Source organism: Artemia sp. Qi Xiang Cuo, chromosome 1 (genome assembly GCF_049724085.1).
Source record: "Artemia sp. Qi Xiang Cuo chromosome 1, ASM4972408v1, whole genome shotgun sequence".
NCBI lineage: Eukaryota > Metazoa > Arthropoda > Branchiopoda > Anostraca > Artemiidae > Artemia > Artemia sp. Qi Xiang Cuo.
In genome coordinates, this window is record NC_142794.1 from 3,481,648 (window position 1) to 3,488,462 (window position 6,815).

Below are 6,815 nucleotides of genomic sequence, written 5' to 3' on the forward strand. Positions count from 1 at the left end.
TTCCAACTCTTAAATTTCAATGAAAAAAAATTGAAACTGAACTTTGAAACATCAACAGAATGTAACAGTGACAAGGTAAACCACGACAAAACACTACTGAAATAATCCAACTCTTGCATTTCAACGAAAAAAATCCAAAAGGAACTTTGAAGCATCAAGAGAATGTACCAGTGACAAGATAAACCACGACGAAACACTACTGAAATATTCCAACTCTTATATTTCAACGAAAAAAGTTCAAACTGAACTTTGAAACATCAAGAGAATGTAACAATGACAAGGTAAACCACGTCAAGCACTACTGAAATATTCTAACTCTTACGTGTCCACGAAAAAAATTCAAACTGAACTTTGAAACATCAAGAGAATGTAACACTGACAAGGTAAACCACGAAAAAACACTACTGAAATATTCTAACTCTTACATTTCAACTAGAAAATTCAAACTGAACTTTGAAACATCAACAGAATGTAACAGTGACAAGGTAAACCACGACAAAACACTACTGAAATAATCAAACTCTTAAATTTCAACGAAAAAAAAGAAATCCAAAATGAACTGTGAATTATCAAGAGAATGTAACAGTCACAAGGTAAACCTCGACAAAACACTACTGAAATATTCCAACTCTTACATTTCAACAAAAGAAAATTTTAAATTAACTTTGAAACATCAAGAGAATGTAACATTAACATGGTAAACCATGACAAAACACTACTGAAATATTCCAACTCTAGCATTTGAACGAACAAATCCAAAATGAACTTTGAAACATCAAGAGAATGTAACAGTGACAAGGTAAGCCACGACGAAACACTACTGAAATCTTCTAACTCTTAAATTTCAATGAACAAAATTCAAACTGAACTTTCAAACATCAAGAGAATGTAACAGTGACAAGGTAAACCACGACAAAACACTACTGAAATAATCCAAATCTTGCATTTCAACGAAAAAATTACAAAAGGAACATTGAATCATCAAGAGCATGTAACAGTGACAATGTAAAGAAAGACAAAACACTAATGAAATATTACAACTATTTAATTTCAGAGAAAAAAATTCAAAAATTAAATTTTAAGAATCAATAGAATGTAACAGTGACACGGTAAAACAAGACAAAACACTACTGAAATATTCCAACTTTTGCATTTCAACGATTTAAATCCAAAATGAACATTGAAACTTCAAGAGAATGTAACAAGGACAAGGTGAACTACGACAAAACACTACTGAAATATACAAACTCTTATATTTCAATGAATGTAATCCAAAATGAACATTGAAACATCAAGAGAATGTAACAGTGACAAGGTAAACCACGACAAAACACTATTGAAATAATCCAACTCTTGCATTTCAACGAAAATAGAAATCCAAAATGAACATTGAAACATCAAGCAGAATGTAACAGTGACAAGGTAAACCACGACAAAACACTACTGAAATATGCCAACTCTTATATTTCAACGAACATAATCCAAACTGAACATTGAAACATCAAGAGAATGTAACACTGACAAGGTAAACCATGACAAAACACTACTGAAATATTCCAACTCTTGCGTTTCAAAATGTAATCAAAATGAACATTTGAAACATCTTCGAGAATGTAACAGTGACATCGTAAACCACGACGAAGCACTACCGAAATATTCCAACTCTTATATTTCCAACGAAAGATAATCCAAAATGAACATTGAAGCATCAAGAGAATGTAACAGTGACAAGGTAAACCACGACAAAACACTACTGAAATATTCCAACTCTTGCATTTCAACAAAAAAAAATCCAAAATGAACTTTGAAACATTTTCAGAATGTAACAGTAACATGGTAACCATGTTATATTTAACGAAGTAATCAAGATGAACATGAACATCAAGAGAACAATGACAAGGTAAACTACGACAAAACACTACTGAAATAATCCAACTCTTGCATTTCAACGAAAAAAATCCAAAATGAACTTTGAAGCATCAAGAGAATGTAACAGTGACAAGGTAAACTACGACAAAACACTACTGAAATATGCCAACTCTGATATTTCAACGAATGTAATCCAAAATGAACATTGAAACATCAAAGAGAATGTAACAATGACAAGGTAAACTACGACAAAACACTACTGAAATATGCCAACTCTGATATTTCAACGAATTTAATCCAAAATGAACATTGAAACATCAAGAGAATGTAACAATGACAAGGTAAACTACGACAAAACACTACTGAAATATTGCAACTCTTAAATTTCAATGAAAAAAATTTAACTGAACTTTGAAACAACAAGAGAATGTAACAGTGACAAGGTAAACCACGACAAAACACTACTGAAATAATCCAACTCTTGCATTTCAACAAAAAAAATCCAAAATGAACTTTGAAGCATCAAGAGAATGTAACAGTGACAAGGTAAACCATGAGAAAACAGTACTGAAATATGCCAACTCTTACATTTCAACGAAAAAACATCAAACTGAACTTTGAAACGTCAAGAGAATGTAACAGTGACACGGTAAACCACGACAAAACACTACTGAAATAAACCAACTCTTGCTTTTCAACTAATGAAATCCAAAATTAACTTTGAAACATCAAGAGAATGTAACAGTGACAAGGTAAACTACGACAAAACACTACTGAAATATGCAAACTCTGATATTTCAATGAATGTAATCCAAAATGAACATTGAAACATCAAGAGAATGTAACATTGACAAGGTAAACTATGACAAAACACTATTGAAATATTCCAACTCTTGCATTTCAACGAAAAAAAAATCCAAAATGTTTGAAATATCTTCAGAATGTAACAGTGACATGGTAAACCACGACAAAACACTACTGAAATATTCTAACTCTTACATTTCAACGAAAAAAATTCAAACTGAACTTTGAAACATCAAGAGAATGTAACACTGACAAGGTAAACTACGACAAAACACTACTGAAATATGCCAACTCTTATATTTCAACGAATGTAATCCAAAATGAACATTGAAACATCAAGAGAATGTAACAGTGACAAAGTAAACTACGACAAAGCACTACTGAAATATCCCAACTCTTATATTTCAATGAATATAATCAAAAATGAACATTGAAACATCAAGAGAATGTAACAGTGACAAGGTAAACCATGACAAAACACTACTGAAATATTGCAACTCTTGCATTTCATCGAAAAAAATCCAAAATGAACTTTGAAGCATCAAGAGAATGTAACAGTGACAAGTTAAACCACTATAAAACACTACTGAAATATTCCAACTCTTACATTTCAAGAAAAAAATTTAAACTGAACTTTGAAACATCAAGAGAATGTAACAGTGACAAGGTAAACCACGACGAAACACTACTGGAATAATCCAACTCTTGCATTTCAACGAAATAGATCCAAAATTAACTTTTGAAACATCAAGAGAATTTAACACTGACAAGGTAAACTACGACAAAACACGACTGAAATATGCCAACTCTGATATTTCAACGAATGTAATCCAAAATGAACATTGAAACATCAAGAGAATGTAACAATGACAAGGTAAACTACGACAAAACACTACTGAAATATGCCAACTCTGATATTTCAACGAATGTAATACAAAATGAACATTGAAACATCAAGAGAATGTAACAATGACAAGGTAAACCACGACAAAACACTACTGAAATATTCCAACTCTTAAATATCAATGAAAAAAATTAAACTGAACTTTTAAACAACAAGAGAATGTAATAGTGTCAAGGTAAAACACTACAAAACACTACTGAAATAATTAAACTCTTGAATTTCAACAAATTAAATCCAAAATTAACATTGAAACATCAAGAGAATGTAACAGTGACAAGGTAAACCACGACAAAACAGTACTGAAATAATCAAACTCTTACATTTCAACGAAAAAAATAAAAACTTAACTTTGAAACATCAAGAGAATGTAACAGTGACAAGGTAAACCACGACAAAACAGTACTGAAATAATCCAACTCTTGCATTTCAACGAATGAAATCCAAAATTAACTTTGAAACATCAAGAGAATGTAAAAGTGACAAGGTAAACCACGACAAAACACTACTGAAATATGCCAACTCTTATATTTCAACGAATGTAATCCAAAATGAACATTGAAACATCAAAAGAATGTAACAATGACAAGGTAATCTACGACAAAACACTACTGAAATATGCAAACTCTTATATTTCAACGAATGTAATCCAAAATGAACATTGAAACATCAAGAGAATGTAACAGTGACAAGGTAAACCACGACAAAACACTACTGAAATATTCAAACTCTTATATTTCAACGAATGTAATCTAAAATGAAAATTGAAACATCAAGATAATGTAACAGTGAAAAGGTAAACCATGACAAAACACTACTGAAATATTCCAACTCTTGCATTTCAACGAAAAAAAAATCCAAAATGAACTTTGAAACATCTTCAGAATGTAACAGTGACATGCTAAACCACGACAAACACTACTGAAATATTCCAACTCTTACATTTCAAGGAAAAGAAAAATCTAAAATGATCTTTAAAACATCAAGAGAATGCAACAGGGACAAGGTAAACCACGACAAAACACTACTGAAATAATCCAACTCTTAAATTTCAACGAAAAAAAAAATCCAAAATGCACTTTCAAACATCAAGAGAATATAACAGTGACAAGGTAAAACATGAAAAAACACTACTGAAATATTCCAACTCTTACATTTCAAGGAAAAGAAAAATCTAAAATGAACTTTGAAACATCAAGAGAATGCAACAGTGACAAGGTAAACCACGACCAAACACTACTGAAATAATAATAACTCTTAAACTTCAACGAAAAAAAAAATCCAAAATGAACTTTGAAACATCAAGAGAATATAACAGTGACAAAGTAAAGCACGACAAAAGACTACTGAAATATTCCAATACTTAAATTTCAAAGAAAAAAATACAAAATGAACTTTGAAACATCAAGAGAATGTAACAGTGACAAGGTAAACCACGAAAAAACACTACTGAAATATTCCAACTCTTGCATTTCAACTAAAAAAATCCAAAATGAACTTTGAATCATCAAGAGAATGTAACAGTGACAAGGTAAACCACGACGAAACACTACTGAAATATTCCAACTCTTAAATTTCAACGAAAAATCATCAAAATGAACTTTGAAACCTCAATATAATTTAACATTGAGAAGGTAAACCATGAAAAAACACTACTGAAATAGGCCAACTATTTCGTTTAAACGAAAAAAAAAAATCCAAACTAAACTTTGAAACATCTTCAGAATGTAACAGTGACAGGGTAAACCACGACAAACACTACTTAAATATTCCAACTCTTACATTTCAATGAAAAGAAAAATCTAAAATGATCTTTAAAACGTCAAGAGAATGCAACAGGGACAAGGTAAACCACGACAAAACACTACTGAAATAATCCAACTCTTAAATTTCAACGAAAAAAAATACAAAATGAACTTTGAAACATCAAGAGAATATAACAGTGACAAGGTAAACCATGACAAAACACTACTGAAATATTCCAACTCTTACATTTCAAGGAAAAGAAAAATCTAAAATGAACTTTGAAACATCAAGAGAATGCAACAGTGACAAGGTAAACCACGACAAAACACTACTGAAATAATAATAACTCTTAAACTTCAACGAAAAAAAAATCCAAAATGAACTTTGAAACATCAAGAGAATATAAAAGTGACAAGGTAAACCACGACAAAACACTGCTGAAATATTCCAATACTTAAATTTCAATGAAAAAAATTCAAACTGAACTTTGAAACATCAAGAGAATGTAACAGTGACAAGGTAAACCACGAAAAAACACTACTGAAATAATCCAACTCTTGCATTTCAACTAAAAAAATCCAAAATGAACTTTGAATCAGCAAGAGAATGTAACAGTGACAAGGTAAACTACGACAAAACACTACTGAAATATTCCAACTCTTACATTTCAACGAAAAAACATCAAACTGAACTTTGAAACGTCAAGAGAATGTAACAGTGACAAGGTAAACCACGACAAAACACTACTGAAATAAACCAACTCTTGCTTTTCAACTAATGAAATCCAAAATGAACATTGAAAGATCAAGAGAATGTAACATTGACAAGGTAAACTACGACAAAACACTACTGAAATATGCCAACTCTGATATTTCAATGAATGTAATCCAAAATGAACATTGAAACATCAAGAGAATGTAACATTGACAAGGTAAACTATGACAAAACACTATTGAAATATTCCAACTCTTGCATTTCAACGAAAAAAAAATCCAAAATGTTTGAAATATCTTCAGAATGTAACAGTGACATGGTAAACTACGACAAAACACTACTGAAATATTCTAACTCTTACATTTCAACGAAATAAATTCAAACTGAACTTTGAAACATCAAGAGAATGTAAAACTGACAAGGTAAACTACGACAAAACACTACTGAAATATGCCAACTCTTATATTTCAACGAATGTAATCCAAAATGAACATTGAAACATCAAGAGAATGTAACAGTGACAAGGTAAACTACGACAAAGCACTACTGAAATATGCCAACTCTTATATTTCCACGAATATAATACAAAATGAACATTGAAACATCAAGAGAATGTAACAGTGACAAGGTAAACCATGACAAAACACTACTGAAATAATCCAACTCTTGTATTTCAACGAAAAAAATCTAAAATGAACTTTGAAACATCAAGAGAATGTAACAGTGACAAGGTAAACCACGATGAAACACTACTGAAATAATCCAACTCTTACATTTCAAC